The sequence below is a fragment of the Pleurodeles waltl genome, chromosome 9 (genome assembly GCF_031143425.1).
Source record: "Pleurodeles waltl isolate 20211129_DDA chromosome 9, aPleWal1.hap1.20221129, whole genome shotgun sequence".
NCBI classification, from domain to species: domain Eukaryota; kingdom Metazoa; phylum Chordata; class Amphibia; order Caudata; family Salamandridae; genus Pleurodeles; species Pleurodeles waltl.
In genome coordinates, this window is record NC_090448.1 from 303,490,345 (window position 1) to 303,513,285 (window position 22,941).

A 22,941-nucleotide genomic window follows, 5' to 3' on the forward strand; every position below is an offset into this window, starting at 1 on the left:
GAGCACATGAGCTTTGATTTCCCATTTGTGTGTTTGTTGGTACATTCTGCTGAGCAGGTCCACAGATTCACTGTCCAGTCCTAGGAGCTGAAGGAAGGTGGTGCTGAAAGGGAAAACCAGTAACAAACACAATCCAAAAAGGATCCAACAATAGGGGCTTGGCCCCATTAGAGACATTTTCAGGGAGGAAGAGAAGCAAGCAGGTTCTGACACCCAACTGCTGGCAGAAAAAGAATGGTGTGCATACAAGAAGGTGGTGCCCAACAAATCCACATGGTCATAATTCAAATTCACAAAGCTCTGCATTTAAACAAGCATGGAAGATACTTCCTGTCCTTGTACTCAGTTGCAGGGATAACTACGGGTGGAGAATGCACAAGAGTCATGAATTAAGAGTATGCTGTGATCCTTAGAAATGAATACGACCTAGAACTCTATTCCAATATCGGCAATCATTTAATCTGCAATTGGATGGTGACAGGTAGGATACTGTGATCAGCATTGACTCAGGAGCCTCCAACAACCTGAATCAGAAATGCTACTTTGTGATTCAGCTTAGCCACAATAGACATCTAGGATATGACTTAAAATATATCGCTTCCTGAGGATTGGAAGTGTTTTAACAAAATATTTGTTTTGTAGATTCCAAAATTATTTTGGTTAGATCGAGTGAACGGATTTCATTATAAAGATAAGAAAACAGAGAGGTTCCCAAAGTTCTTAATTCTCACACTGACTAAGGATCATCAGGTGATCCGAATTTCATAGAATATGAGGAGGATAATATGTTAGTTTATAGCTCTCTCAGAAAAAGAAAGCCTTTGGACTTAGATGTTGACTTCCAATTGAAAGACATGAAATCCAGATTGCAAGAAGTGAGTCTGCTGTGATATAAGGCCTGTATCTTTCACCACTTTCTTCATTCGAAAGCTGGCAATTTTCGCACTGCATTAAAAATGTACCAAGGTTTTTCTGGTGCTGAAATTAAGGAGCTCACTTGGTACCAAAGTTCTTCCAACTTGCCAATTGTCATCTATTTAGACAAACCTATTTGAAGTTATGTTTAGGCGATTATGTCTTTTCTAACCCAGTTTTCTTCTTCCCAGTTTTAAAATGGGCTTGGTTTAGTAAGTATGTTGTTTATTTTCTCAGAAAATATTTATCAGTACAGACACAGTTGCTGTGTTGACTGTTTCATTGCTGTGTGGAGCAATGTTTTATTCCAACAACTGTCCATCTGACCTGGCCCCTGGACCAACACTTAGTGCAGTCCTAAAGTGCACCCTTGTGCATTGTTGTGGATGGGGATTTCTGTGTCACTAGTCTGGGGGGTTCCCTGATGGTGGTGGCAACTTTTGACAAGCTCATTGGTGGATTACCAAAAATCTTTAGAAAACCTCAGGTCTCTTTGTGATATTTAATGTAGTTCTCAATGGGCATTAGGAGTAGTACTGTACAAGACTGCTTTCAATATGCCTGCTTGGTCGGTAGACTGAGCAAAGGTAAAAAGTGAAAAAAACTCTCACAGTTGAAATAACTCTTGACCAAGAGAAGTAACAATTAATTTGTAATTAAGAGGAGTTAATCTTAATAGCAATGTGTTAGAGTTTTAGGTTAAAACTTTAGCTTAGCATTTATTGAGCCTTTTCCTTTTTTTAAAAACAAATCACATAAAAAATTAGAACAGTATTCACTTAATAGCCATTAATTAAATGGAATTCTAGAGCAGAGTGATAGCATTAGTGTGAGATAATATCAAAAGGAGAAATCTCTTGTTCATCTACATAGGATCCCAAGAAGAATACCTCCCTCAGCGGCCTACAAGGAAAGAGAGTAGGAATAATTCAGTTACAGAGACATTATTGGTATCAAAAACCAACGTTAGCAATTCAATAGTTACCAGTATAATGTGTTGTTATTTCTCTAAAAGGAAGGGCATTTGGTAAAAAAGATGAAGTAAGAACACAAGGTGAAAGGCAATATCTTGAAAGAATAAGGAGAAGAACTGAGAGAGGTTGCTTTGGTATTTCTCTCCCCATACCCTATATCTCAATTATTTGAGGAACCATTGGTTGTTGAGTGTGAAGGGCATTGGGGGCAGTCACTAACAGCCAGAGGTTGTTGACTGCTTCTGCTGATATACAGGTACCCGGCAATTAGTGACCACGGAGGAAGTAACAATTGCATTTCAAGCCTATTACGAAACTTAATCTGTGTTTCAAGTAAACATATCAGCTTGATCTACTTCTGCTTGACACAAGTGAACTGCTGCTAATTAGAAACCATTTCACTAAAACAGAGATGTAGCTCCACTTGACTGAGCCATTATCGCAAGAACTTTGATTAACATCTCGTTTTGAGAGCTGTGGTGGTTCAATAATATAGCATTAATAGCACAGTTGAGGCTACATAATAATAACAATATTTAAGTATACATCCTGCACCCAGGGGGGCAGGCAGTTCACTTTATTGATCATCATTATTACTTTTCTGGTAACATATTTCTTTTCTAAACTAAAGCTCTGATTTGTATTGAGAACTGTTTGACATGAATTGTACTTGAGTTCTGAACTTGCAATTACATTCTAACTTAAGTCTGAACGTTTGGACCTCACTACTTCAGAGGAGTCGGGAGAAAATTTGCCATTTGGTTCTTTTGAGCAATGTAATAGTATGTCATTCCCTAGAGTACTAGTGATAAATCATAGCCAGTAACCTGAAAAGTGCCTGCCATTCACTGACTCCAGTAAGGGGAACAGAGAATGCACAGGATATCCTGTCCAATGTATTAAAAATGTATTATAGGTTATAGCACTTGTAATGCAGTGAATGGGATATTCTTCATGTTTGTAACTGTGTTTCTTATCCTCAGAACTCTAAACCAGGCCTTGGTTTGTGTTGAACTCAAATGCATTACTGAATAGATGGGTTTTATTTATTTTAGGTCTTACCTCAGACTGAGCATGCACTGTTACCAGCAAAATATTTTGTTTTAAAAAACCTAAAAAAGGGCTTATCATGGTTGGCTCATCATCACCCCATTTTGTTGCTTCCGTTGTTCATCCCGCCTGGTTTCACTTTGCCTTCCTGAAGTTTGTCTCTTCAATGGAGCATGGACCAATAACTGATTGATTTCTTTAGAGGGGGTCCTTCGGCTGGTCGCGCTAGGATTGAGGTACTTTTCTGTTGCTTGTTGGAGTCATCTCAATTTAGTACTCATGATGTGCATAAGTGGTGCGTAGCTATCCATTTTATGCTGACATAAATATGTGTGCATTTGTCAATTTAATTTGTAGTAGTCCTTTGAACACGTACAGATCTTCCCCTCTCCAGTGAAAGACATTAGAGTGCAGTTCTTTTTCACATTTGGATTTATTTTACTTAGTCTGTGAACACAGCCTTTAACATAATGACACTTGCAGTGGTACAACTGAAGCTCTTAAAATAATCAGCTTTATAGGTGTTTTTACTACTTCATTGATAAGCTTGCTCAGCCCTTATGGTGGCCCTTAGCATACCTGTTTGACTGGTCTGATGATTCATTGTGCGGCTGTCTGTGTACGCCATTTAGTCATTTTCAGCCCTTTTTCCCAGACATGTTTATATTATCAGTCAGGCCGGACAACATTTTTGCTATGCAGGTGAAATCTTGTGAAAATCATGTATATTGCACTATGCAAAATTCAGGCATTTTTTCAATTATGCAGTTGTGTTTTCCTTGCCCAGCTTTTCAAGACAATAGACTGGTTTGGAAGAAAATGTGCAGCAGGGTCAGTTAAACAATGGCTGAGAGACATTTTCTACTTGAATCAGGTTCTTGATGGCATAGCATGTAACTTTAGTACACAAGGAATGTTCTCGCTTTCATTGTTTTTCTTGCGAGATATTGGTCAAAAACATTTTAAGCAAAAGCACAATTTTAAGTAGTTACACTTAATTTGAAAAACAAATTGCCCACTCCTTTGCCTTATTATATGATACTTATTCTTGCCTGAATACTCAGTAGTGTTTGTGTTTTTCACATGCGTCTATCCTTTGTTTTTTTTATTTTTTCAACTTGAGCATTTGAATGTTCCCATTTACTCAAAGATACTGAAAATTTACAACATTGCTTCTTCCGGTGCTCTCCCGGACCTGGTGTTAAAATACTCTGTATATAAATTAATAATTTCTAAGGAAGATGCAAGAGTACTTGAGAATCCTCGCACCTCGCTGTAGCCCAGGTGATGCTTTACAAAACATAGCTGGTGTTCAAATAAAGCCCGGCCTGATGCCGCAACCACACTCCGGAAACACGCGAAACACATTTCAAATCGGAATAAGCAGACATGCCCTTTTTTCAACGATGCCTGGTCTGCAAGCTAGGGCGACCAGGGACGTTGCCACAGGATCAGAGTGGATTTCACCTGGCACTGCTGAAAACAGAAAAGGCCGCTGCCATTCCTGGCATCGCCAGCCATAGGGAAGTGACAGTGTGTGACCATGACTTTGAGGATATCTACCTGATATTGAAGGTATTTTCTTGAGATGGCTAGCGAGATAAAGAACTATCATTCACAATCAACACCTCGAACCATTACAGGAGCAGTCTAATGCTCCCCTATACACTAAGGAGAGCATGACAACATGTGGGTGTGGGGCGAAGGGTCCCCAGGGCTGGGTAGGTGGGAGTTCACCTATATCAGAAGGAATATGGTGCAAGGGAGGTTGGGCGTAGGGCCAGATGTAGCAAAGGGTTTTTCCCATTCTGTGTCAATGGGAAAATGTGTTCGTACATATGGCCCGTAATTCTGGAATTGCGATCAAGGCTGTTTCGAAGGAAAGAAACATTATTTTGAAAATATCGCACAGGAAAATATTTCTGAGTGTCAATATTGTATGAAATCTATGTGTATATATATATTTATATATATATAAATATATATAAATGGGTACAGCTACTGTTGGTACATTAAACATGATTAATTTTTCTTATTTCAAAAGACAACACGACCTCAGTTGCACTAAACTTTGGGAGCATATCAAGATGCGAGGTTCTTCGTGTACATTCGTAAATTAATCAACATACACATCCAATCCAAAAAGTGGAATTACTGCAACACTGACTGAGAAATTATTACAACTGATTGATATTCAACAACATGAATTCATTTATCATAACACAGGCATAATGAACGATGCTCAAGTGTGGCATCAAATCCATTCTTCCTAAACAAAATAAAAAAGGAATGATGATTGCTGGTTGAAGTTAATCACTGTGTGTGTGAAATCCTGTGCTCATTTTTTATCATAAAATGTCCCGGGCAAATGAAATACTTATATGCACAATCTGTTGATCTTTTTGGGCTGGAGAATATATGAGAAGAGCTCAAATTTCCCAAAGACTACGAACTCAGCAAACACAGACATATGGCCTTATTACGAGGTTGCAGTGGCGTTTGGATCGCCTCGGCTGTGGTGGCACGACCACCACATTACGATGTTGGCAGGGGGACTCGCCAACCTACTGCCATCCCCGCTAGGACCAGTGATCCCGACGGGCTGGCGGCGGTCTTAGTTGTAGGCAGCCAGGCTGGTGCTGAACTCAGCGCCACCCTGCTGATTACAACCTTGTTCTTTGCTAGCCTTGTCATGGTGGTCTGACTGCCATGAAAAGGCTGGCGGAGAACAAGTCTTCGGGCCATGGCACGGGCAGTGCATGGGTCCCCCTGCCCAACATCCTCAAAATGCACACTGACTGCAGTGCAGACAGTGAACATTTCTAGGATGCTGGTGCCCCCTGCATGCGACAGCATTGCCGTCAGCTCTATTATGAGCGCACAACAATGCTGCTGCACCTTTCCCACTGGGCTGGCCATGGAAACCTTGGTTTCCGCCAGTCAGCCCAGTTGGAAAGTCATAATAGGGCCGGCGGGGAGGTCGGCAGCACCACGGCGACCTCCCTGTCGGGAGTTTGGTGGATGGATGTTTCCGTCTGCCAAACTCATTATCAGCCCCAAAATTTTAGCCTGAGGATTTTCTTAAAAGAAAAGTCCTTCTTCAGAGCAGGGATCATTTAGATATAGGAGAAAGAATGACTGTCATGAAATATTATCACTCATTGAATTTTTCTTAATTGGCTACAAAAACCAGTGGGAAATGAATGTCATGGCCTTTCAGTCAATGTGTGGAAACAAAGGCCAGATTTATCAACATTTGGTGCAATGCTATGCAAGACAACTAGCTGCAGTGAGTCAAATGGCGAGAGCAGGAATGTGCCACAATAACTAACATATGATGCATTCCTGCATTCTCTCTGCGACTTCGACTTGCGCTACCTTGCATTACTCAAGATTTACTATGTCACGCAGAGACATGCGAGGTGGCCCTGTGTGGCATTGTAAATCTGACTTAAGCGATTGCGTTGCCTTGCTTCACCTTGCATGACACAGTGGCGATGCAAGTCCATGATAAATCTTCTTACAAATATCTACCAACTACATCATATGGCTTTTATTGATTCGGAGATAATGAACCCATAATACCATTCAGGTTGACCAAATCATCTCTGCTTGGATAGTTATATTTTGGTACAGATATATCATCAAAATGAGTTTCAGTTGTTTTAATTGCAATCAGTTATGTCAAGCTTATGCTCTGGCCGTGTGTCCTTTGTGCCTTCAAATGAGACTAAGGCAAAGAGCATGCCAACTACCATGCAACCAGCAATGACACATTTGATACCTTAACTAGTAAAGCCATATTCTTTGCTCCATTTCAGCAACGAGTTGCATTGGTGCTTGTATTCTATTGAAATTTGTGATGTGTGGCACCTTGAGTGTCTTGAGCAAGTTTACAGCTGAAACGAATATTAGGAAAGGGAGGAAACAAATGCATTTTTTTATTTATGTATTTGTTTATTCGTTTGTTTATTGCACATTCTATACAGCCTTAACCAAACCTAGTGCTACAGAACTCCCAGAAGACGAACTACAGGAAACCAGGCAGTAAGAGCTGGTGAATACTGAAAAATGACCCCCACACCATGGAAGAAAACTCCCAAGCCACATGGGTCATAACATTTTTCTATTTTCAAAAACAAGGTCCCGCTTGGGATGTTGCTACTGGAAAAAAAAAGCTGAAAGTTTGAAGTACGGCTTCATGTTGACAGAGTCAACTGTAAAACTTTTAATGTATTTACAGGAACCACCATAATGGCGGTTCCTCTATATGCAAGAGATATCCGCTGGGCCGACAAACATTTCTAAATTTGGCCAGTGGACTACCCTTGCCATGCCAGGAGTAAAGCACACTGCCAGGGTGACAGCAATTAATCCGATCAACAACTATAAATCAGGCCCTTAGTTAAGGGATCCTTGGATTAGTTTATATATATATACCATTGTTTTGTATGTGACCTGAATAGTTTTTGATGAGTCCTATAATGATGTTTATGTACTGTTATTTGGGTGTTCCTTAAATGATATATTTATACCATTATTACTATTTTAAAGTAATCCTCCTCTCTATGTCCTTTTCCGTGCATATGTACATTTTATGTGTGTGGTTTGTATATGTACCCTGCTCCTCCTGACTTGTTAAGTGCCACTCTATGTAAAGAGCTCTGATTATCCACGAACCTGTATGCACTATACAAAATTACTAAGTAAACCAAATAAAGTAATAAATAAAACGTTACTTTCCTGAGTGTAGCAACAACTTTCTCCTGTGTACACAAACTGCTGTTTGACAAGACTACTAAGGGGGATTCAATTAGACCAGTGGATATCGTGGAGTGAAGAAGGTGATCCTTCCCTGCCAGTGTCTCGCTCTAGACATTCACGCATCTCACACCCACAATCTTCAACTTGTATGTTTTGACTATAAGCTGTTTCCATTCCACTGTGAAAAGTCCAGAAGACACTCGGCCAGGATCAAGATGGCTACCTTTAGAATTCAATACCAAGGAAACATTCTAATTTATTACAAGAAAATGAACCATGGACAGCAAATTTTCATCCCTTAATTGACAATCTCACAATGCAAATTTCATCTTTAAATGCCGATAAAGGCAAATTGCGGGTCACATCTTTGCAAGGGAAAGGGTCAGTAGGATGGGACCCAAAGCTCTGAAATCCTCAAGGCTAGGACAAGACATTGTGGTCAGCTTTACAGCGGTACTGGGCAGTTTAATTTTTCACTGGTAAAATGGCTCAGTGTACTTTCATTTTCTAATCTCACCAGATTGCAGGTCATATCTTTGCAATTGGAACAAATGCTGCACATTTGGCAAGACTAACTTGAGGCACTATAACCAGCATTTAAATAGTAATGGGTAGTTTAATTTTCTCCCTAAATTGTGCATACAGAGGGGATATCCAGAGTCCATGGATGAAGAAGACGAGCAGATGCTCTGCTCTCTCAAGGAGGATATGACCTGCAGTATTCAGCAGGCTAAATCAATACACTGCTTGCTGGAGCTATTATTCAGGGATGATGAATTAGGAATCATCTAGGACAGAGAATGCCATATTTTGGCTACTACTAGTTCAAAGCACAGCTGTTTTGCTAGATGTGAGAGCAGCGCTAATAGAGGAAGATGCTAAGAATGGGAAGGTAACAGACAGAGGAGATTGGAAGCAAAGTTAACTTCTGGAGAGGTGTAAAAACATGCTTTTCACAAGGCTCGTAGATCAGAGAAAAGCTGGGCTAAGACTGAATAAAATGAGAAGTACCGAATCTATGTCATGCTGTATCCTAGACGAAACAAAGAAACAGGGTGAGCCTCCTTTCACCATACTGTCTCTTTTTTTACTTAGAAATATCATACACCACTAATAATGAAAGTGGAAGTTGTCTCAGAGGAAATTCTAGAAGGTCAGGATGATGTCTCCTTATGTCTACCAATAAGAACTAGAGTTTCTAGGATCTAAGAAAAATATGATTGTATGGAGGAGTGTAGACTGAAAGATAACATGAGGTGGACTGATCCACTCTTGTGCGGTCAGGGAAGCAACTGTCCAAACACTTTGTCTCTCACTTTCGCATGTGCAGGGTGCCAGTCTGTTTAGGGTCTTAGCCATAACCCATCAAAGGCTCACCCAGTTCTTAGTCATTTGCCTTTGGGAACTATTGGGAACTTGAGAGGTGCTTGGGGTGTGAACTCCTGCTCAGAATTATGCCTTCCATGGCACAGCAGTAGTTTATGGAATATGAGCCTTTTAAAAATTGTGCAGTTTCTGCTCATTTTGTCAGCCTATATTGCTTTTCCAACTTTTACTTTTGCATGGAGTGTATTTGTTTAGCAGTAGGCAGTATCCTTGCCTTAAAAAATAGTGACTGGCTAGGATTCAAGTCACCAATCCAGCTGTGTTCATGGGTAGACTGGTTTTGTAGCAGTCTGTATGTTATGGTCCCTATTACAATTATAATTTGTGTGTTAGTCCAGTGGTTCCCAACCTTTTGACTCCTGAGGACCCTCAATGAATCATTACTGGAAGCAGGGGACCCCCAGCAATTTGTACAATTCAATTTTCAAACATTAAAACAGTAATTTGCAAAAAATATAACAAGTACACACACCAAACAAATACTCAAATTACTAAAGATAAAATTCTTTTATATTGAAAAAATATGCAAAAATCGAAACATTTTATTGGGTAGGTTGGCGCTGCACCTCAGCAACTACCTTTTCAATGTTTGGTTTTAATCAGGAAAGGTGAATCCTCAGGTCGGATTCTACATTTCTGGAGAGATTTCTGTTTTTATTTTTTAGGTATGCAAGATCTGAGAAATCTTTTTCACATAAATAAGTGAAGGGGAAAGGAAGTAAACCATCAGGGCCTCTCATCTCTCCCTAGCCTCTCTGTCACATGTACTTCTTTGTTTTATAGCACCTCTCATACCACTGTAGGGTGTCAGGGAACTTTACAGGGTACTACAAGGTGTAGGATTCACATGTCATCCACACTGGTAGGCATTTTCTAAGAGTGCTTGGTCTGGAGAAGCACAAATTTAGGATTCAGAACACAGCACAGTGATTAGCGATGACGTTAGCACAGTGCTTAATTTGTAACGTGCCGGTGCCCAAAGCCCTCCTCTTGAACACGCGGCTGCTGCAATTAAATGTGGGTACACGGAATACTGAGGCAGCATAATCCTGAAGCCATCTTGGGACTCTTCAATCCATATAAAGCCACTCCCTGCCACTTCAGCTCACTCTAGTAGCTATCTACTTTCTCCCTTTGTGACACTTTTTCGTTTTTCCCTTCCTCTGTTTTTCCCATATGTGCCTTTTGCTTGCAGCAAATGCTTGAGGCAGAAGAATAAGCCCTGGCCCTCAAAAATAAGTGCTGGTGCTCAGCACTGGAAACACCAAGCACAAATTAAGCACTGCGTTGGCAATAAGAATGTATTTCTACACAAGCAAACCTTTATTAGCAGCATAAGGCAAATGAAAGACTAGGAAAAAAACAACTTTCTAATTTGTGCCATGCTGTTTGCATGCAGCTCTTTAAAGGCAGTTCACAGCTCACTGTGCTAGATTACGATTATGAACTGCATAGTAACAAAAGAATCTCTGTGACAAAATCAGTAACCCACTGTGCCATGCACATAAAACACTGTTCTTTGCATGATTCATATTCTTTGCAGCAGGCATATTAACCATCTGCGCTACCTTTGAGTCAAAACTGCCACTGCACAAAACTCCCATCTCTCTCCAGCAGATACATTAATCACTTGAGTTAGCTTGATGCTTTTATTTTTGCAGTACAAGGAGCTTTGAAGTGGGTTTAAAACTGCTCAACAAAGGAAGTAATAAATATGAAAATAGCACCCACGTGTTTGGCAGAGGCCCCAGCTGGAGAAGTGCCTTCCTCCCAGTCCAGGCCTGCGGACCACCTGGGAATGTGTCACGGACCCCTGGGGGTCCATGGACCACAGGTTGGGAACCACTGTGTTAGTCTATTGCATACCTTCACCTATTACACCGCCAGGTCCTGCGTCACATCACACAATTATTGCACATCAGTGGTCATCTCACACAACATGAAAACACGTTCCACAAAGGCTCAGGACAAAATCAACCTTCCACCACACACCCTACAGAGTGTAGCTTGCTATCTGTGAGAGGAAGCATGTCAGCATCCCACATGGAGAAGTGAGAAACATACAAATGCTGTAATAGAATATAATAAGATTTGTTATTGTCACTGTCCTTTAATGGTTGAGGTGCTTTAATCAAAAAAGACAATTCTGAAAAAATTGGACTGCTCACTTTTCCCCCTTATTTATTAATTATTTAAACTGTTTTTATTGGGCTTTTCAAAGAATAAAAACACAGGGATACAGTAATATAATTAATCTAAATAGAGGGTCACTAGAATGCATTTAGACACCATTAATAAGAGTACATTGCTGTATCGACCAGCAGATTGTCACGGATGATAGTCTCTGATGAGAGGTGTGAGTGCCAGTGTATTTCTGCCATGTGCAGGTGAAGGCTACCATCTTACTAGTATATAACCCACAGAACTGGGAAGAATGGAAAAACTGGACCAGGTGTGGGGGTTAGGGGGCCAAGGCAGGGGACAGCAGAAACCAAGCTCCATATGAGGGTGCCAGTCAAGGTCAGGTGGCTAGAGTGGGGGCTGTTGTGAGCCCGTTGTACAAGGGGGCATCGCAGAGTTAAGCTGTAGGTGGCATCGCTACAGAGGAGGAATGGGATGTGGACAGTGAGACAAAGATGTGCAAAGGCAGGGCTGGGATGGCTTGGTCAGGAGCATGTGGGGCCCTCACCAAGGTCAAAGGGATGAGCTAACAGTCAGTGTAAGCTGACCGAACTGGTCGAGGAGAGTGTCCTATGCCGCAGAAACTGGGTATTTGCGGAGGTGGCAGGCTTCTTCATATCTAAGCATCCCCTTCAGCTTTCCACCATCTGCACATTGCCCCAGGCTCACCCACAAATGGTGGTGCCAAAGTTGCCCTCCAGTGCATGGCCAAGATTCTCTTTCCAAGTAGGAGGGCCATGCCGGGGAAGCATGCTCTCACCTTATGGCAGGTTCTGTATTTATATGCACCTAACTCACAGGCCTCCCATGTGTAAATGTCAACTAGTTCCGTGCCTTAACTGCAATACCTCGTGTAAGGAGAGCCAATATGTGGAGAGGGCCGGACATGACTAGAGCACATGTTGCAGATGGCATATGGCAATGGGGACATTGCAGGTACACATCTGGGAAGTAGTGATCAAGCTGTTCTGGGGTCAATTAAGCCCAATGTAAAATGGAAAATGTATTCTTCTTAAATTTGATGTTGGGAGAAACCTGCTGAGGGAATTCCAAGGCCAGCTCCCACTCTTATCATACAGGGCCCTCCCAAAGTCATCTTTCCACTTGCCTCGCATTGCTGTTAGCGGGACACCCAATGGGTTTCCTGATCGCTCTTTAGACTCATGTGATCAAGTGGTGCCCCTCCCCCATGTGGAATAACACTTGCAAAACACTATAGGTTAGAGGCTCCTCGTCTTGTGTGGACCAGAGGGTCTGGCAGCAGCTGGATAATTGTCTGTCTGTGAGAAATTGGCTCGGTGGCACACTGTAATCATAGATTAATTGATTGTAGGTTAGTAGATGGACATCGGCAAAGAGGTCGCCAATCATATCTAATGACCGCTCGTGCCAACACCTCAGGTACTTAGCGGAGTAGGAGCCAGGGGAATCAAGAGAGGACCTGTAGGGGGTGCGCTGGAGCATAGAGGGGGAACATGATTTGTAAGCCTCTAATTGTGGCAGGTATGAGGGGGCCTGACCTGTGACACGTTTCAATCAGGTTACATCCAGCCAGCCAACATGATACCCATTGCAGCTGGGCTGCTAGCTACTATGCCTCAAAAGAAGGGGCGTCAACCATTTTCCCCCTTAATGCTCATATTTTACATTCACAAAGCAGAAGCTGTCTCTTGCTCAGTTTCTACTTAGTAAATCGATACCATCCCATTTCAGTTAATGTTTTGCTCATACAGTTACATAACATTGTTAAATTGCATTCCTTATTGTTACCAAAGGGGTGGCTTTTTCATACCCCATTTTCCTAATGATTCCTAATGGGTTATAAAGTGCATATTGCCATTTGCAAAGACATTAAAGTATTTCAGAATAACTTAGTTTTGGGGTTTTGCTGTGTCGACGCCTGTGACTTGCAGCCTTAAAATCCATTGGTTCATTATGCATCAGAACTGACAGCTTACAATAAGCCTTGTTTGACCGTGTATCTGCTTCTGCAGAAAGCAGGTGATAAAGAAAGTGGTCCCAAAGACACCGCTGCATGGACACACTGAAGTTAGCATCAAAGCGTTCTCATTGTTGTGGCATGGGGGCCCTGGTGCCCTTAAATGACATGGGGCACAATCCCTCTAGACTGCCATTTCAAATACTGGGATGGAGGTCTGCTGTACCATGAAGGCCTCAATCCCAGCATTTGCAACTTTTCACTTTGAGTTGGAAGCGGGTTCCTCCCTCACTAATCTTCAGGATCCAGGGCGTTTTGACTGTTAGTGAAAAGTCTGTCTGCAGTGCAAGAGCTTTGTGCATCCCTCACTCAAAGAGAGTCATGCACATTACACATTCTTCACTGTGACCACCCTCTTTTGAAAATGAGGCATGAATCTTTTTTGGTTCTGCACAATCTAAGAGAATGCTCATATTAGATTTAATAATTTCTGGTTTCTACATCCATATGTATGTTTATTTTGAAAAGTTTTCACAGAACCTTAAGAGGTCCGTGTCTTAAATAAATTGCAGGAAGACACTGACTTATATATGTAGCTGTTTTCAATTGTGCCCGCATTTGACATAACTGCATCCACTCCAACACCATTGTGTCACATCAGTCACCCAGACCACATCTTGCACGTGCACATTAATCATATAGTGTGTGCATATCTCGAGTTCACAGCTCGCTTTCTCCCACACGCTAAGTTGTATGTGAATATTTAAGTACATATATTTGTTAATATGCATTACAGTCAACCTGAGAATCCCATTAACACCATACTACTTTTTTTGCCTTTTCTAAACATTTTAAATAACAAGTGTTTTATGTCTCAATTTAAAGGTATTCCATTTTTTGACCTAAAAATGACGAAAACTGAGTCCATGCTTCTGGTATTCAACCTAATGACCTGGAGTTCTGGGTAGATGTCAGCAGCAGATAATTAACTCACTGAGTCATTTTTTATGTGACAGCTCCTGCTTCATGGGGTTGGCCCAGGTAAAGCTTTAGCTTGCATCATACTCAAGCCCACATTTGGAAAGAGGCATAAATTAGGTCTGGCTGAGTATGAGGTTATTGCAGCCTCTGCTTGGACCTATATATGCCTGCAGTCACAGGCTGAAAACCAGACGTATCCACTGAGCCTGTTGTCCTTCTGAAGTTGATGAATCAAGTACAATTATGAGCATCTTTATGAGATGATCAGAGTGTTATGCCCATGGTGGATACCTCCCCGTCCTATCACAAGTGGCCTTGTGTTATGGACCCTTGTCTGGAAACACCAAACTTTTTTAACATGAAACTACACCTGCAAATACAGGGCCGGACTAGGGAACCAAGAGCAACCCTGGTAAAAATGCTAAAGCCAGACCTGCTCCCTTTATCTCTATGCACAGACTCTTTCTTTCAATACATCCATTATTTTGCTGTCTCCTCTCTCTTCTCCCTCTTTGATCTTTTTTTCTTTACCTTCCCTCCCTCTCAATCAATCAAATTCTCCCTCAGGATTTGTAAACACAGGTTATCACCCGACAGGGTATCCAGGTGCGTGCAGGTCACAGAGCTTATGTGAACAGCCAGGTCTTGAGGACCCTTTGAAACTCCAGAAGTGAGATGATGCTCGGGAGTTACCAGGGGAGGCTGCACAAAAATCGGTGGAAAAAGCCAGGAGAAAGCAGTGATAATGCAAGGAGAAGGCCCCAAAAAAACGGTGGGAAAAGCAAGGAGAAAGAGGGAGATTGAGACCCTTCACATCTCTCTTGATGCCTCCCCTTGTCTGCAACAATTAACCTCGAGGAGCTTTGGAAAGTGACAGAGGCAGCAGAGCAGCCAATGGCTTTCAAAACTGACCTTCAAGTTCAACATCCCAAGGGGGAAATGCCCAGTGGAATAAAAGGCCTGTCTGGCCTTGCATAAAACCATGGCCAATGAGACAGAGGCTGTGCGAAGGTTCAGCTTGGGCCCACCTGAATCATCCATCATCAACGGTGGAGCATGCATATGCTCCTGCCATATCCTCCTGACCACCTGTACCGGCCCTCTGTCTCTTACATTTAGACGATTCTCTGAGCTAGTGGTTAATGCCAGTGGATTTGTCCCTGGAATCTGGGGTAATCATCATAAAAGGACTCTATCTTGTTCGGTCCATGGGTTATGGTTATTCACCACTCCAAGGATGTAATGGTCGGATTTTGAGGCAGTGATACTGGCCTCAAATGTTAAATCCAAACCGATACCTCCCGTTCATAAATATGCCACACTTGTAATCAGTGACTTAACGCAAAATTAAGGGGATCCCCTGCAGAATGTGATGAGAGGCCCCATATCCCACAGTTATTCGTTGACTTTGGGCTGAATGGTGGCCCCTGAAGGGCTGAGGGGCCCCTATACTGTTGGCACTACATACTGAACCTCAGAGGCTGCTGGGGCCTGCATCACGCCCCGGCTGGTAATAAGGCCAGTAGAAAGGTAGCAATAAATATATGCTATCTATAAATAATGTCAAGGTGCTGGTTGGTATGAGGGCCCGTTTGTCAGATATACCTGGTATGTTATTACAGATCCATAGGGTAATACCCAAGGGTCGAACTACTGCTACCGCTTTTCATAACTGCAGCATTATCCATAGGCTTTTCTGGACATAAACGTGGAATAACATGCATGCATTTGCATGGAGTAATTGGATTGCTGTGCATTTTTCTGAATTAATTTAACGAAAATTATATGCTATGGTTTTACCCCCCGCTGCAGTGCAGGGACACGATGTTATCGAACTAGTCAAAATACGCAAAACTGGCTACAGTGTTCGGTAAAGTTGTGCAACACAACACATGGGATTTGGTGTCATGCTGCTTTATTTGAATGATGCTGAGTTTGGAAGGGTTGTGTGTGATGTTAAAGGTAATCGCTCTTGCCTTAACACGTGTTTTACCCTTCGAATGTGTTATCGCGGCCCTGGATTTGCTTCTGATATTGACCAAAATGTACGGTTATGTTAAAAAAAAAAACACACAAAAAACACTACAACGGAGTACTTCGAGTGCTACACGTTCCCTTCGCATCCCTCAGCTCTTCCTTACCCTTCAGGGCCACCAGTGACTCAGACCCGCCCACTGCTACCATCCCGATTGCATTTCGTTTTGAATTTAGAGAATACCAGATCACATGATTCCTCCCCTAATTTGCAATCTCAGCTTTCTATTCACGGAATCTGAAGAGACATTTCTCCCCGTGGAAGCCATTCACAGACCTCCTGCTGTGCCCTCTGCAGTCCTTGCTGTGCACGTGCACGGGCCTCCTACGGGGAGCTAAGTGACCCAGCTGGCCTGAGCCATTCAATACATCCTCTCTGTTTACTTGAGCATATCCTAAGTGAAATTAATTGGGTGGTCTCAAAGAGTCTCCAGTGAATGGCGAATCCCATCTTTAAACCACACACAGCTCTTGGAAGCCTGAACGGGAGCTGTCGGCGCAGAGCCCCCAAGAGTGACAGATCTCACTCGTTCCTGTGGTAGTAAAGCTGTGCAGAAAGTGGACCTCTCCCTCCTCCCGCCACTGCACCAGTCAGCTTTGTACACCACGAGTTCTTGAGCACAAGGCCTCATTTTTTATCTTTTTTGTTATTTTTACATTTTATATAGTCGATCCTCTTCCAAAGAGTTAGTGGTGCTAGTAAGCACATTTAAGATCACTCAACATACTATTTTGTATTTTTTAAAGTGCTTATATTATGTTCGTTACTACATGTTTAACACGAAATACTAAAATATTGAAACAATAGAAAAAAAACTAAAAAAATGTAATGAAGCCATGAAATAAAACACAAAGTGTGCAAGATAAGAATATATTAATATTATATCAGTGCTAAGAACTCCCAACCAACCTGCAATTTAATAACACAATTAGGATCGTTGTCTGCGGAACTGGAGAGAGGCGCATTTACCTGATTGCTGCAAAAATTATCCCCTTTCTGTCTAAATTCAGAACACCAGTATTTTCTGAAAGCGCTATGGCTTTATTGTGGACGGTTTTCAAAGTTAGTTTGTCTATATTTTTCAAGTGTTATTGGCCATCGGTATGCCACTGCAGTGCTTATAGTATTCAGGGAGGGGCTTTCCACCGAGAAGAGTTTGATTTAGCTTGCGAAGATGTGATGTCATTAAAAAATGCCTGTGAATGTCAAAACAAAAATAACCACAGAAAAACGTGTGGTAACATTGCTACTGTACATTAGTCCACCACTTGTGTTAACATCTAAATCGAGAGGAAATTTAGAGGGATAATTTATCACCTCCGGATTTTGCACCGTACTCTAAATGATGTGCAGGAATGGAAAGCTGAAGAGACCAAGCAAGTGATCAGAAGTTTGTAAAAGCAAAGAATGATGAAAGCACTCCTCCCCATCCCCCTATGAGGGTGCAGCACTAGGTCAGGGCTCCTGTGCATCACACCCCTTCTCTTGTTCTCTCAACTCTTTCGTCCAGAGTTGGGGAGAGGAAGAACTCACACTGGGCGAGCAGAGGTGTTTCCGGCTACCCATCTCATTTGTAGGCTGGATAGAGGAAAATAGGTGGGGGGTGATATGTGCATCACCTTAGGTCTTGTTGTCACGGGAGCAGGTGAGTTGGGGAGTTTGTAGGGTGCCAACATCAATGACACGCCCTCCTTTCTCAAGGGACGCTATGACCAGACACATCTAGGAGTTTGCAAAAGGACAGAAGATTTAAAGCATGGTAGATGCAAATGAAGATCCAGAGCCTTTGAAATGGACTGGAGAAAGCCTGTTTCGGATATTTGTAATGTCTCAGCCTAGAAACCTCGGTGCACATTAGCATCTTACGTCTTATTAGTCTGGGCACGCCTGCAATCCTGAATTTGTGTGCTCGTTTTTCACTGGATAAGTCTTAGAAGTAACACCGGAAAATGTGAGCTGGAACAGAAAGTGCAAAAGAGGCCAGCCCATTCTTCAAATAATGAAAATCTTTGGCAAAACATCTGGCCTCTTCATGAACATCTCTAAATCCACAATACTACAGCTGAATGGGTATACAGGGCCTTTAGTGTGCGCACCAGACATACGGTTGTGAGGGGGAGGGCCTCAAATATTTGGGGGTGCACTTGTCCCCTGACATGAAATGGTCATGGGCGAGAAACATTGAACCAGTGGTTACACTGCTACAGGGCAAAGTTAAAACATGGTCACTCCTTCCCCTATCTGAGATGAGTCGATGAGCCATTTTCAAGATGGTCTCCCTTCCCAGACTGTTGTACCAGATACAAAATTTTCCCTACACCATTCCCCGAGGTTGGTTATGAGAGATCAACTCCAATCTTTCAGGGTTCCTCTGGAACAGGTGAACCCCTTGCATTGCACTCCCCACCTGTTTCCAATTGTGATGGGTTAGAATTGGAGGATAGCATTTTTGTTTGACATATTTTTTCATTTCCTCCTCCTGCCCTTTACACACATTGATTTATTAGATCCATATGTGAGGCGTGTTCTTGCTTTTACGCATCTGCTTGGAACAATCAAAGTAGTACTGGTTACAAAATATGATTTATCAGAATATCTGTATGGTTTTATTTGCAAATACAAGTGTCAGTACAAATTCTGGCCTCTATCTACCAAGTGTTGCACTAACTGTCCAAGATCATGGGAGGATCAGATTAACCCTATCGCCTCCCAAACATATTGCCCAAGTATTATTTTTTCAAACATGGACATGAATGTTAAATCCATATACATTTTAAAGGTGGTTTGCTCCTCTGAATTTCATACTCAAAATTCCAATAGCCCCTATCAGACATATGGCACAACATAGTGGTTTGCATTACGGAGACACACAGTTGAAAGTCTATGGTTAATGTTAATACAGTGTGTATCAAAGAACGGAGCGTATTACCTTCGACAGTCAATTAACTGTCTAAGATGTTACAACATACAGCACCTTCCTACATGTAAGGACGGCTGATCCTCTTATGATCCTGCATGGAAATGACCTTGACACCCCTTATCAAATATTCCTCTTGTCACTATCTGCTTTATTGCCTACTCTACTCCTATTAAAAAAAGGCCGAATTCTAAACCTAATATTCTGTCTTTCTAGCCCTATATACACTTTTTCCCTAGAACATAATATTTCCTAAATCGCCTCCTAAACCTCTCTTCACTTCACTATTCAATTGCATGTTCCCACAAAACAGCTATGCGCTCCATTTTTCCAAATCAACTAATGTAATTAATTACCAAAGTCATAATTTCCTACCTAACAATTTAAATACATGTAATTAATTTCTTCTCCCAAGAACCTAGATTAATGCATATACATGTCTCATTTTAAGAACATAAGACTAAAATCTATTTACCTCGAACACAAGAGTCTCAGTCTAATACATAATCTTGGTTTGTGGACTAAGCATTGGTTTAATCACTAACCCATGATTTAGTATGCTAAACACTGAAAAAAACGCTCCAATGCCTCATCGAGTCTAGTAGGCGCTATCCAAATGCAATTAGAATTACACTCTCCCTTTCTTCCCAGGATAGCAGCCTGAGTATAAGACTGGCTCCTCGCTGATAGAGCTTTCAATTTCATCCGCTCTGAGGTCAATATAGACGCGTTTGCCTTTCATCACATTGTAATTCTCTGGATATCTCTGGTAAGTACCATTGATTCCTCCGCGCTGCGGATTGGGCTGGCGATGGAGCCAGGGCTGTAGACGACTTTTGTTTTCGTGGCCTGGTTTCTGTTTGTGTTTCCCCGTGACGTACTGTTGATTCCCATCTTGTTCTAGGAGAGATAAGGCCAACCCAGGTACAGGTGAACTGTTTTGTGGGGGAAATATGGAGAATGTGCAAGGAAGGGCAGGATTCTGGCATAGCGGCCAACGCTCATTGCTCACTAAGGGCTTCATTACAAATGCACATCAAATCAGGAGGTAATAGCGCTCTTGGTAAAATACCAGTCCCTCTGTGTTTGGTAGTTACTAAATATGCTATTATCCTACCAGGAGGGATTCCGTTCTTCGCGCCTCTGCATTAGCAGAAACGTGCGAATGCTGCACTCCCTACCCCTCCGTGATTCACAGTTTCAGGATGTGCTGTTTGCCTGCACACTTCGGGGACAAAAATCTGCATGGTGTAGTGTTACCGCATGACCTGTAATCCTGATTTGGGCTCCAAATCCGATTTCCACCCAAATCAGAATCGCAGGACATTTGTAATCAGGCACTAGGAGACCAAAAACATAAACTACAGGTTAGGCATATACAAACATTTTGTATACCAAATAACTGCACTCCAGAAACATCACCAGGGTTCAGTGGGCCCTCAGGGCTCTGGGTCAAGGTGCCACTGCACCTGATGCACGAGTTGTTGCTACGCCCCAGAGCTACAAACTACCCTTAATCACACCTGATTTCATGGCCTTTACCTGGCAAGTGGCTGGCCTAGAGTGTTTAGTTCCTGGAGACTCCGCACTGCCCCTATGACATAGGGCCTTATTTAAATCACACCGGGCGGCCCGCCCTACTGCTATGGGGACAGAGTCAATTACTTCGTCCACATGACAGAGGGGCCACCCACCTCATTTATAATGACCACCAAGCAGGCAGTAATTTCCAAAAGTATTGACAGGAACCGCAGTCATGGCGGATCCTGCCGATGCATTTCACTCTCTGCTTGTGGCTGCATCAGCAGGACACCGCCCTGTAGCAACAGAGTATTTTCTTTTCCTTTACAAAGAAAATCCTGAAATAGGATTAGAAAAAAATATAATGCTCCTCTAGCCATGGGAGTCTTCTCCCATGGTGAGGGAGCATTATTACAATTTTACTGTTTCTTACAGCTCGGTTGTGCGGCTGATAAGGAACAGTAAAGAATGGCTACACGTCCACCCAACTAAATTAGGCGGGTGGACATGTAATCATTTCTCCGATGGCTGTCAGAGAAGTTTGGCCATGGTGGAGACGAAGTAGTTTCCACCTTGGCCAAACTTTTTTTTTTTAAACATATCTTTATTATTGTTTAGGTATCAAGTAAACAGACAATACAATAGGATCACAGCACAATCTTGTTCGTCCCTGCATCATTTAGTCAGGCTCATATTCATTGGTTTCCCGATGGACTTTCATTCTGTTAAGTATCAGTGTGTGACCTTTTTAGTCCTCCAATTCACTTACCCCACTAAGGGCCAGATTTGAGAAGGCCCTAGCACCACCTTGCGCCACATTAGCGTAATTTTTTACGCTAATGTGACGTTAGGTTGGCAAAAATGCCACTCCATATTTACAAAGTGCCACAATGCACACATTGCCCGATTTTGTAAACCCTTGTACCACATTATGCCTGTGCCAGACATAATGTATGCAAGAGGGTATTCCGGCATTAGAAGGCACAGAAAAATGGTGCAGTGGAACCTATGAGATTCCACTGCGCCATTTCTAGTGTCATTTTTAACACCTGACTAAGGCAGGTTTTTAAATGAGGCTTCCATTGTTTTCAATGGGCCTCCTTTCGCTTTGCAGGATAAGCATCAATATTTTTGGTGGTCATCCTGCAAAGCGCCAAACTAGTGTCAACATTTCTGATGCTAGTTCCCTAACGTATGCCATGGTGCGCCGTATCATGAATACGGCGCACACACATGGTGGCATTAGAGGGGCGCAATGGAGAGCAAGAAAAGTGGTGCATCATGACATAATGCACCACTTTTCATAAATTTACCCCTAACGCTCTTAGTCATATGTGCATAGGGGTGCCTGCCACTTATAGGCCGGTATGATTCCATTGTTATTATGACTTCTTAGGAATATAGTATGTGCTACCCGCAGACTATTCCTGAATACCATGCACAATACGTGTGGGGGAATCTTTACATACTTCTGCCACAGGAGTGGGTCATGGGAGGTAGGAAGTAACTACGTAGAAACGAGCACAAAGTAAATGTAACAAACAAATAAACAGTGTCTGGGGGTGGAGTCTTGGTTATTCCAATGTATTGTGTCACAAGGGGGGAGCAGTAAAACCTCATCTATACCGTTTGATGTGAGTGTGGTTAAGTTCTATAAGGGTGGGTAATGGCCCATTCAGTACTGCCATCTGCACCTCAGCTAGGGCCAAAGCCCCAAGCTCGAATCATGGCTAAGTTAGGAATAGATGTTTCAATCTGTAATTAGCATGTAATTATGAGGTGTCCCACCCAACATCACCCACCTCCGTTGAATTCCCACCTTCGCCTTTTTATCTCTCGTCGAGGTCATATTGATCTGACTCAGAGTTTTTATCTGAGTGTTCCCAGCTCTCTAAAACCTCACCTCATAATCCTGCTATAGGATGCTTCTGGAGGCCCTTTACCTCCTCTCTGCAGATTATATTCTTCTCAGTTCTTGCCCAGGTGGAGACATCTCTTGTCCACGCCTTAAAGACAGGTCCCTGCTGCGATTTCCATGCTAGTGCAAGCCTATGTCTGGCCAGCACTAAGGCCAGATCCTGGAATCTGGTGTACACCTTATGGGTTGTAGGTCGGGAAGAGCCACCCAGAAGGCAGGTTTCTATTGTGCATGGCAGTCCATGCCCCAGCACTCCCTAAAGGCGCTTCAGGACTCCAATCCAATAAACCTGTATCACCGGGCATCGCCACACCATGCATCAAAAATCAGCATTTGGGAATTGGAACACCACCCATCTCT